Raw genomic sequence first — 12,657 nt, forward strand, 5'->3', positions numbered from 1 at the left:
TGAGATGTAGAAGCAAAAGATACATACAATCCTAAATTTTCAATTTTTTATCTCAGACCGTTATTTTTTAATAGCCATTTAAATATTTTACATCTATATATATAAAAGAAAGTCGAGGTTGTGTTAGTTACACCATTTATAACTCGAGAACGACTGAACAGATTTTTATGAAATTTTACATGTATATTCTAGCGGTCTGGGAATAGGATAATATGGAGTTTCATACCCGTACGTCATAAGGGGTGTTGCCCCCCCTGATATATTTTTTTAATTTTTGGAAAAACCGTTTTTTACTATTTTTATGAGATGTAGAAGCAAAAGATACATACAATCCTAAATTTTCAATTTTTTATCTCAGACCGTTATTTTTTAATAGCCATTTAAATATTTTACATCTATATATATAAAAGAAAGTCGAGGTTGTGTTAGTTACACCATTTATAACTCGAGAACGACTGAACAGATTTTTATGAAATTTTACATGTATATTCTAGCGGTCTGGGAATAGGATAATATGGAGTTTCATACCCGTACGTCATAAGGGGTGTTGCCCCCCCTGATATATTTTTTTAATTTTTGGAAAAACCGTTTTTTACTATTTTTATGAGATGTAGAAGCAAAAGATACATACAATCCTAAATTTTCAATTTTTTATCTCAGACCGTTATTTTTTAATAGCCATTTAAATATTTTACATCTATATATATAAAAGAAAGTCGAGGTTGTGTTAGTTACACCATTTATAACTCGAGAACGACTGAACAGATTTTTATGAAATTTTACATGTATATTCTAGCGGTCTGGGAATAGGATAATATGGAGTTTCATACCCGTACGTCATAAGGGGTGTTGCCCCCCCTGATATATTTTTTTAATTTTTGGAAAAACCGTTTTTTACTATTTTTATGAGATGTAGAAGCAAAAGATACATACAATCCTAAATTTTCAATTTTTTATCTCAGACCGTTATTTTTTAATAGCCATTTAAATATTTTACATCTATATATATAAAAGAAAGTCGAGGTTGTGTTAGTTACACCATTTATAACTCGAGAACGACTGAACAGATTTTTATGAAATTTTACATGTATATTCTAGCGGTCTGGGAATAGGATAATATGGAGTTTCATACCCGTACGTCATAAGGGGTGTTGCCCCCCCTGATATATTTTTTTAATTTTTGGAAAAACCGTTTTTTACTATTTTTATGAGATGTAGAAGCAAAAGATACATACAATCCTAAATTTTCAATTTTTTATCTCAGACCGTTATTTTTTAATAGCCATTTAAATATTTTACATCTATATATATATATATAAAAGAAAGTCGAGGTTGTGTTAGTTACACCATTTATAACTCGAGAACGACTGAACAGATTTTTAAAATTTTACATGTATATTCTAGCGGTCTGGGAATAGGATAATATGGAGTTTCATACCCGTACGTCATAAGGGGTGTTGCCCCCCCTGATATATTTTTTTAATTTTTGGAAAAACCGTTTTTTACTATTTTTATGAGATGTAGAAGCAAAAGATACATACAATCCTAAATTTTCAATTTTTTATCTCAGACCGTTATTTTTTAATAGCCATTTAAATATTTTACATCTATATATATAAAAGAAAGTCGAGGTTGTGTTAGTTACACCATTTATAACTCGAGAACGACTGAACAGATTTTTATGAAATTTTACATGTATATTCTAGCGGTCTGGGAATAGGATAATATGGAGTTTCATACCCGTACGTCATAAGGGGTGTTGCCCCCCCTGATATATTTTTTTAATTTTTGGAAAAACCGTTTTTTTACTATTTTTATGAGATGTAGAAGCAAAAGATACATACAATCCTAAATTTTCAATTTTTTATCTCAGACCGTTATTTTTTAATAGCCATTTAAATATTTTACATCTATATATATAAAAGAAAGTCGAGGTTGTGTTAGTTACACCATTTATAACTCGAGAACGACTGAACAGATTTTTATGAAATTTTACATGTATATTCTAGCGGTCTGGGAATAGGATAATATGGAGTTTCATACCCGTACGTCATAAGGGGTGTTGCCCCCCCTGATATATTTTTTTAATTTTTGGAAAAACCGTTTTTTACTATTTTTATGAGATGTAGAAGCAAAAGATACATACAATCCTAAATTTTCAATTTTTTATCTCAGACCGTTATTTTTTAATAGCCATTTAAATATTTTACATCTATATATATAAAAGAAAGTCGAGGTTGTATTAGTTACACCATTTATAACTCGAGAACGACTGAACAGATTTTTATGAAATTTTACATGTATATTCTAGCGGTCTGGGAATAGGATAATATGGAGTTTCATACCCGTACGTCATAAGGGGTGTTGCCCCCCCTGATATATTTTTTTAATTTTTGGAAAAACCGTTTTTTACTATTTTTATGAGATGTAGAAGCAAAAGATACATACAATCCTAAATTTTCAATTTTTTATCTCAGACCGTTATTTTTTAATAGCCATTTAAATATTTTACATCTATATATATAAAAGAAAGTCGAGGTTGTGTTAGTTACACCATTTATAACTCGAGAACGACTGAACAGATTTTTATGAAATTTTACATGTATATTCTAGCGGTCTGGGAATAGGATAATATGGAGTTTCATACCCGTACGTCATAAGGGGTGTTGCCCCCCCTGATATATTTTTTTAATTTTTGGAAAAACCGTTTTTTACTATTTTTATGAGATGTAGAAGCAAAAGATACATACAATCCTAAATTTTCAATTTTTTATCTCAGACCGTTATTTTTTAATAGCCATTTAAATATTTTACATCTATATATATAAAAGAAAGTCGAGGTTGTGTTAGTTACACCATTTATAACTCGAGAACGACTGAACAGATTTTTATGAAATTTTACATGTATATTCTAGCGGTCTGGGAATAGGATAATATGGAGTTTCATACCCGTACGTCATAAGGGGTGTTGCCCCCCCTGATATATTTTTTTAATTTTTGGAAAAACCGTTTTTTACTATTTTTATGAGATGTAGAAGCAAAAGATACATACAATCCTAAATTTTCAATTTTTTATCTCAGACCGTTATTTTTTAATAGCCATTTAAATATTTTACATCTATATATATAAAAGAAAGTCGAGGTTGTGTTAGTTACACCATTTATAACTCGAGAACGACTGAACAGATTTTTATGAAATTTTACATGTATATTCTAGCGGTCTGGGAATAGGATAATATGGAGTTTCATACCCGTACGTCATAAGGGGTGTTGCCCCCCCTGATATATTTTTTTAATTTTTGGAAAAACCGTTTTTTACTATTTTTATGAGATGTAGAAGCAAAAGATACATACAATCCTAAATTTTCAATTTTTTATCTCAGACCGTTATTTTTTAATAGCCATTTAAATATTTTACATCTATATATATAAAAGAAAGTCGAGGTTGTGTTAGTTACACCATTTATAACTCGAGAACGACTGAACAGATTTTTATGAAATTTTACATGTATATTCTAGCGGTCTGGGAATAGGATAATATGGAGTTTCATACCCGTACGTCATAAGGGGTGTTGCCCCCCCTGATATATTTTTTTAATTTTTGGAAAAACCGTTTTTTACTATTTTTATGAGATGTAGAAGCAAAAGATACATACAATCCTAAATTTTCAATTTTTTATCTCAGACCGTTATTTTTTAATAGCCATTTAAATATTTTACATCTATATATATAAAAGAAAGTCGAGGTTGTGTTAGTTACACCATTTATAACTCGAGAACGACTGAACAGATTTTTATGAAATTTTACATGTATATTCTAGCGGTCTGGGAATAGGATAATATGGAGTTTCATACCCGTACGTCATAAGGGGTGTTGCCCCCCCTGATATATTTTTTTAATTTTTGGAAAAACCGTTTTTTACTATTTTTATGAGATGTAGAAGCAAAAGATACATACAATCCTAAATTTTCAATTTTTTATCTCAGACCGTTATTTTTTAATAGCCATTTAAATATTTTACATCTATATATATATATAAAAGAAAGTCGAGGTTGTGTTAGTTACACCATTTATAACTCGAGAACGACTGAACAGATTTTTATGAAATTTTACATGTATATTCTAGCGGTCTGGGAATAGGATAATATGGAGTTTCATACCCGTACGTCATAAGGGGTGTTGCCCCCCCTGATATATTTTTTTAATTTTTGGAAAAACCGTTTTTTACTATTTTTATGAGATGATGAAGCAAAAGATACATACAATCCTAAATTTTCAATTTTTTATCTCAGACCGTTATTTTTTAATAGCCATTTAAATATTTTACATCTATATATATAAAAGAAAGTCGAGGTTGTGTTAGTTACACCATTTATAACTCGAGAACGACTGAACAGATTTTTATGAAATTTTACATGTATATTCTAGCGGTCTGGGAATAGGATAATATGGAGTTTCATACCCGTACGTCATAAGGGGTGTTGCCCCCCCTGATATATTTTTTTAATTTTTGGAAAAACCGTTTTTTACTATTTTTATGAGATGTAGAAGCAAAAGATACATACAATCCTAAATTTTCAATTTTTTATCTCAGACCGTTATTTTTTAATAGCCATTTAAATATTTTACATCTATATATATAAAAGAAAGTCGAGGTTGTGTTAGTTACACCATTTATAACTCGAGAACGACTGAACAGATTTTTATGAAATTTTACATGTATATTCTAGCGGTCTGGGAATAGGATAATATGGAGTTTCATACCCGTACGTCATAAGGGGTGTTGCCCCCCCTGATATATTTTTTTAATTTTTGGAAAAACCGTTTTTTACTATTTTTATGAGATGTAGAAGCAAAAGATACATACAATCCTAAATTTTCAATTTTTTATCTCAGACCGTTATTTTTTAATAGCCATTTAAATATTTTACATCTATATATATAAAAGAAAGTCGAGGTTGTGTTAGTTACACCATTTATAACTCGAGAACGACTGAACAGATTTTTATGAAATTTTACATGTATATTCTAGCGGTCTGGGAATAGGATAATATGGAGTTTCATACCCGTACGTCATAAGGGGTGTTGCCCCCCCTGATATATTTTTTTAATTTTTGGAAAAACCGTTTTTTACTATTTTTATGAGATGTAGAAGCAAAAGATACATACAATCCTAAATTTTCAATTTTTTATCTCAGACCGTTATTTTTTAATAGCCATTTAAATATTTTACATCTATATATATAAAAGAAAGTCGAGGTTGTGTTAGTTACACCATTTATAACTCGAGAACGACTGAACAGATTTTTATGAAATTTTACATGTATATTCTAGCGGTCTGGGAATAGGATAATATGGAGTTTCATACCCGTACGTCATAAGGGGTGTTGCCCCCCCTGATATATTTTTTTAATTTTTGGAAAAACCGTTTTTTACTATTTTTATGAGATGTAGAAGCAAAAGATACATACAATCCTAAATTTTCAATTTTTTATCTCAGACCGTTATTTTTTAATAGCCATTTAAATATTTTACATCTATATATATATATAAAAGAAAGTCGAGGTTGTGTTAGTTACACCATTTATAACTCGAGAACGACTGAACAGATTTTTATGAAATTTTACATGTATATTCTAGCGGTCTGGGAATAGGATAATATGGAGTTTCATACCCGTACGTCATAAGGGGTGTTGCCCCCCCTGATATATTTTTTTAATTTTTGGAAAAACCGTTTTTTACTATTTTTATGAGATGTAGAAGCAAAAGATACATACAATCCTAAATTTTCAATTTTTTATCTCAGACCGTTATTTTTTAATAGCCATTTAAATATTTTACATCTATATATATAAAAGAAAGTCGAGGTTGTGTTAGTTACACCATTTATAACTCGAGAACGACTGAACAGATTTTTATGAAATTTTACATGTATATTCTAGCGGTCTGGGAATAGGATAATATGGAGTTTCATACCCGTACGTCATAAGGGGTGTTGCCCCCCCTGATATATTTTTTTAATTTTTGGAAAAACCGTTTTTTACTATTTTTATGAGATGTAGAAGCAAAAGATACATACAATCCTAAATTTTCAATTTTTTATCTCAGACCGTTATTTTTTAATAGCCATTTAAATATTTTACATCTATATATATAAAAGAAAGTCGAGGTTGTGTTAGTTACACCATTTATAACTCGAGAACGACTGAACAGATTTTTATGAAATTTTACATGTATATTCTAGCGGTCTGGGAATAGGATAATATGGAGTTTCATACCCGTACGTCATAAGGGGTGTTGCCCCCCCTGATATATTTTTTTAATTTTTGGAAAAACCGTTTTTTACTATTTTTATGAGATGTAGAAGCAAAAGATACATACAATCCTAAATTTTCAATTTTTTATCTCAGACCGTTATTTTTTAATAGCCATTTAAATATTTTACATCTATATATATATATAAAAGAAAGTCGAGGTTGTGTTAGTTACACCATTTATAACTCGAGAACGACTGAACAGATTTTTATGAAATTTTACATGTATATTCTAGCGGTCTGGGAATAGGATAATATGGAGTTTCATACCCGTACGTCATAAGGGGTGTTGCCCCCCCTGATATATTTTTTTAATTTTTGGAAAAACCGTTTTTTACTATTTTTATGAGATGTAGAAGCAAAAGATACATACAATCCTAAATTTTCAATTTTTTATCTCAGACCGTTATTTTTTAATAGCCATTTAAATATTTTACATCTATATATATAAAAGAAAGTCGAGGTTGTGTTAGTTACACCATTTATAACTCGAGAACGACTGAACAGATTTTTATGAAATTTTACATGTATATTCTAGCGGTCTGGGAATAGGATAATATGGAGTTTCATACCCGTACGTCATAAGGGGTGTTGCCCCCCCTGATATATTTTTTTAATTTTTGGAAAAACCGTTTTTTACTATTTTTATGAGATGTAGAAGCAAAAGATACATACAATCCTAAATTTTCAATTTTTTATCTCAGACCGTTATTTTTTAATAGCCATTTAAATATTTTACATCTATATATATAAAAGAAAGTCGAGGTTGTGTTAGTTACACCATTTATAACTCGAGAACGACTGAACAGATTTTTATGAAATTTTACATGTATATTCTAGCGGTCTGGGAATAGGATAATATGGAGTTTCATACCCGTACGTCATAAGGGGTGTTGCCCCCCCTGATATATTTTTTTAATTTTTGGAAAAACCGTTTTTTACTATTTTTATGAGATGTAGAAGCAAAAGATACATACAATCCTAAATTTTCAATTTTTTATCTCAGACCGTTATTTTTTAATAGCCATTTAAATATTTTACATCTATATATATATATAAAAGAAAGTCGAGGTTGTGTTAGTTACACCATTTATAACTCGAGAACGACTGAACAGATTTTTATGAAATTTTACATGTATATTCTAGCGGTCTGGGAATAGGATAATATGGAGTTTCATACCCGTACGTCATAAGGGGTGTTGCCCCCCCTGATATATTTTTTTAATTTTTGGAAAAACCGTTTTTTACTATTTTTATGAGATGTAGAAGCAAAAGATACATACAATCCTAAATTTTCAATTTTTTATCTCAGACCGTTATTTTTTAATAGCCATTTAAATATTTTACATCTATATATATAAAAGAAAGTCGAGGTTGTGTTAGTTACACCATTTATAACTCGAGAACGACTGAACAGATTTTTATGAAATTTTACATGTATATTCTAGCGGTCTGGGAATAGGATAATATGGAGTTTCATACCCGTACGTCATAAGGGGTGTTGCCCCCCCTGATATATTTTTTTAATTTTTGGAAAAACCGTTTTTTACTATTTTTATGAGATGTAGAAGCAAAAGATACATACAATCCTAAATTTTCAATTTTTTATCTCAGACCGTTATTTTTTAATAGCCATTTAAATATTTTACATCTATATATATAAAAGAAAGTCGAGGTTGTGTTAGTTACACCATTTATAACTCGAGAACGACTGAACAGATTTTTATGAAATTTTACATGTATATTCTAGCGGTCTGGGAATAGGATAATATGGAGTTTCATACCCGTACGTCATAAGGGGTGTTGCCCCCCCTGATATATTTTTTTAATTTTTGGAAAAACCGTTTTTTACTATTTTTATGAGATGTAGAAGCAAAAGATACATACAATCCTAAATTTTCAATTTTTTATCTCAGACCGTTATTTTTTAATAGCCATTTAAATATTTTACATCTATATATATAAAAGAAAGTCGAGGTTGTGTTAGTTACACCATTTATAACTCGAGAACGACTGAACAGATTTTTATGAAATTTTACATGTATATTCTAGCGGTCTGGGAATAGGATAATATGGAGTTTCATACCCGTACGTCATAAGGGGTGTTGCCCCCCCTGATATATTTTTTTAATTTTTGGAAAAACCGTTTTTTACTATTTTTATGAGATGTAGAAGCAAAAGATACATACAATCCTAAATTTTCAATTTTTTATCTCAGACCGTTATTTTTTAATAGCCATTTAAATATTTTACATCTATATATATAAAAGAAAGTCGAGGTTGTGTTAGTTACACCATTTATAACTCGAGAACGACTGAACAGATTTTTATGAAATTTTACATGTATATTCTAGCGGTCTGGGAATAGGATAATATGGAGTTTCATACCCGTACGTCATAAGGGGTGTTGCCCCCCCTGATATGTTTTTTTAATTTTTGGAAAAACCGTTTTTTACTATTTTTATGAGATGTAGAAGCAAAAGATACATACAATCCTAAATTTTCAATTTTTTATCTCAGACCGTTATTTTTTAATAGCCATTTAAATATTTTACATCTATATATATAAAAGAAAGTCGAGGTTGTGTTAGTTACACCATTTATAACTCGAGAACGACTGAACAGATTTTTATGAAATTTTACATGTATATTCTAGCGGTCTGGGAATAGGATAATATGGAGTTTCATACCCGTACGTCATAAGGGGTGTTGCCCCCCCTGATATATTTTTTTAATTTTTGGAAAAACCGTTTTTTACTATTTTTATGAGATGTAGAAGCAAAAGATACATACAATCCTAAATTTTCAATTTTTTATCTCAGACCGTTATTTTTTAATAGCCATTTAAATATTTTACATCTATATATATATATAAAAGAAAGTCGAGGTTGTGTTAGTTACACCATTTATAACTCGAGAACGACTGAACAGATTTTTATGAAATTTTACATGTATATTCTAGCGGTCTGGGAATAGGATAATATGGAGTTTCATACCCGTACGTCATAAGGGGTGTTGCCCCCCCTGATATATTTTTTTAATTTTTGGAAAAACCGTTTTTTACTATTTTTATGAGATGTAGAAGCAAAAGATACATACAATCCTAAATTTTCAATTTTTTATCTCAGACCGTTATTTTTTAATAGCCATTTAAATATTTTACATCTATATATATATATAAAAGAAAGTCGAGGTTGTGTTAGTTACACCATTTATAACTCGAGAACGACTGAACAGATTTTTATGAAATTTTACATGTATATTCTAGCGGTCTGGGAATAGGATAATATGGAGTTTCATACCCGTACGTCATAAGGGGTGTTGCCCCCCCTGATATATTTTTTTAATTTTTGGAAAAACCGTTTTTTACTATTTTTATGAGATGTAGAAGCAAAAGATACATACAATCCTAAATTTTCAATTTTTTATCTCAGACCGTTATTTTTTAATAGCCATTTAAATATTTTACATCTATATATATAAAAGAAAGTCGAGGTTGTGTTAGTTACACCATTTATAACTCGAGAACGACTGAACAGATTTTTATGAAATTTTACATGTATATTCTAGCGGTCTGGGAATAGGATAATATGGAGTTTCATACCCGTACGTCATAAGGGGTGTTGCCCCCCCTGATATATTTTTTTAATTTTTGGAAAAACCGTTTTTTACTATTTTTATGAGATGTAGAAGCAAAAGATACATACAATCCTAAATTTTCAATTTTTTATCTCAGACCGTTATTTTTTAATAGCCATTTAAATATTTTACATCTATATATATAAAAGAAAGTCGAGGTTGTGTTAGTTACACCATTTATAACTCGAGAACGACTGAACAGATTTTTATGAAATTTTACATGTATATTCTAGCGGTCTGGGAATAGGATAATATGGAGTTTCATACCCGTACGTCATAAGGGGTGTTGCCCCCCCTGATATATTTTTTTAATTTTTGGAAAAACCGTTTTTTACTATTTTTATGAGATGTAGAAGCAAAAGATACATACAATCCTAAATTTTCAATTTTTTATCTCAGACCGTTATTTTTTAATAGCCATTTAAATATTTTACATCTATATATATAAAAGAAAGTCGAGGTTGTGTTAGTTACACCATTTATAACTCGAGAACGACTGAACAGATTTTTATGAAATTTTACATGTATATTCTAGCGGTCTGGGAATAGGATAATATGGAGTTTCATACCCGTACGTCATAAGGGGTGTTGCCCCCCCTGATATATTTTTTTAATTTTTGGAAAAACCGTTTTTTACTATTTTTATGAGATGTAGAAGCAAAAGATACATACAATCCTAAATTTTCAATTTTTTATCTCAGACCGTTATTTTTTAATAGCCATTTAAATATTTTACATCTATATATATAAAAGAAAGTCGAGGTTGTGTTAGTTACACCATTTATAACTCGAGAACGACTGAACAGATTTTTATGAAATTTTACATGTATATTCTAGCGGTCTGGGAATAGGATAATATGGAGTTTCATACCCGTACGTCATAAGGGGTGTTGCCCCCCCTGATATATTTTTTTAATTTTTGGAAAAACCGTTTTTTACTATTTTTATGAGATGTAGAAGCAAAAGATACATACAATCCTAAATTTTCAATTTTTTATCTCAGACCGTTATTTTTTAATAGCCATTTAAATATTTTACATCTATATATATAAAAGAAAGTCGAGGTTGTGTTAGTTACACCATTTATAACTCGAGAACGACTGAACAGATTTTTATGAAATTTTACATGTATATTCTAGCGGTCTGGGAATAGGATAATATGGAGTTTCATACCCGTACGTCATAAGGGGTGTTGCCCCCCCTGATATATTTTTTTAATTTTTGGAAAAACCGTTTTTTACTATTTTTATGAGATGTAGAAGCAAAAGATACATACAATCCTAAATTTTCAATTTTTTATCTCAGACCGTTATTTTTTAATAGCCATTTAAATATTTTACATCTATATATATATATATATATAAAAGAAAGTCGAGGTTGTGTTAGTTACACCATTTATAACTCGAGAACGACTGAACAGATTTTTATGAAATTTTACATGTATATTCTAGCGGTCTGGGAATAGGATAATATGGAGTTTCATACCCGTACGTCATAAGGGGTGTTGCCCCCCCTGATATATTTTTTTAATTTTTGGAAAAACCGTTTTTTACTATTTTTATGAGATGTAGAAGCAAAAGATACATACAATCCTAAATTTTCAATTTTTTATCTCAGACCGTTATTTTTTAATAGCCATTTAAATATTTTACATCTATATATATAAAAGAAAGTCGAGGTTGTGTTAGTTACACCATTTATAACTCGAGAACGACTGAACAGATTTTTATGAAATTTTACATGTATATTCTAGCGGTCTGGGAATAGGATAATATGGAGTTTCATACCCGTACGTCATAAGGGGTGTTGCCCCCCCCTGATATATTTTTTTAATTTTTGGAAAAACCGTTTTTTACTATTTTTATGAGATGTAGAAGCAAAAGATACATACAATCCTAAATTTTCAATTTTTTATCTCAGACCGTTATTTTTTAATAGCCATTTAAATATTTTACATCTATATATATAAAAGAAAGTCGAGGTTGTGTTAGTTACACCATTTATAACTCGAGAACGACTGAACAGATTTTTATGAAATTTTACATGTATATTCTAGCGGTCTGGGAATAGGATAATATGGAGTTTCATACCCGTACGTCATAAGGGGTGTTGCCCCCCCTGATATATTTTTTTAATTTTTGGAAAAACCGTTTTTTACTATTTTTATGAGATGTAGAAGCAAAAGATACATGCAATCCTAAATTTTCAATTTTTTATCTCAGACCGTTATTTTTTAATAGCCATTTAAATATTTTACATCTATATATATAAAAGAAAGTCGAGGTTGTGTTAGTTACACCATTTATAACTCGAGAACGACTGAACAGATTTTTATGAAATTTTACATGTATATTCTAGCGGTCTGGGAATAGGATAATATGGAGTTTCATACCCGTACGTCATAAGGGGTGTTGCCCCCCCTGATATATTTTTTTAATTTTTGGAAAAACCGTTTTTTACTATTTTTATGAGATGTAGAAGCAAAAGATACATACAATCCTAAATTTTCAATTTTTTATCTCAGACCGTTATTTTTTAATAGCCATTTAAATATTTTACATCTATATATATAAAAGAAAGTCGAGGTTGTGTTAGTTACACCATTTATAACTCGAGAACGACTGAACAGATTTTTATGAAATTTTACATGTATATTCTAGCGGTCTGGGAATAGGATAATATGGAGTTTCATACCCGTACGTC

Source organism: Diabrotica virgifera, chromosome 2 (assembly GCF_917563875.1).
Source record: "Diabrotica virgifera virgifera chromosome 2, PGI_DIABVI_V3a".
Taxonomy (NCBI): domain Eukaryota; kingdom Metazoa; phylum Arthropoda; class Insecta; order Coleoptera; family Chrysomelidae; genus Diabrotica; species Diabrotica virgifera.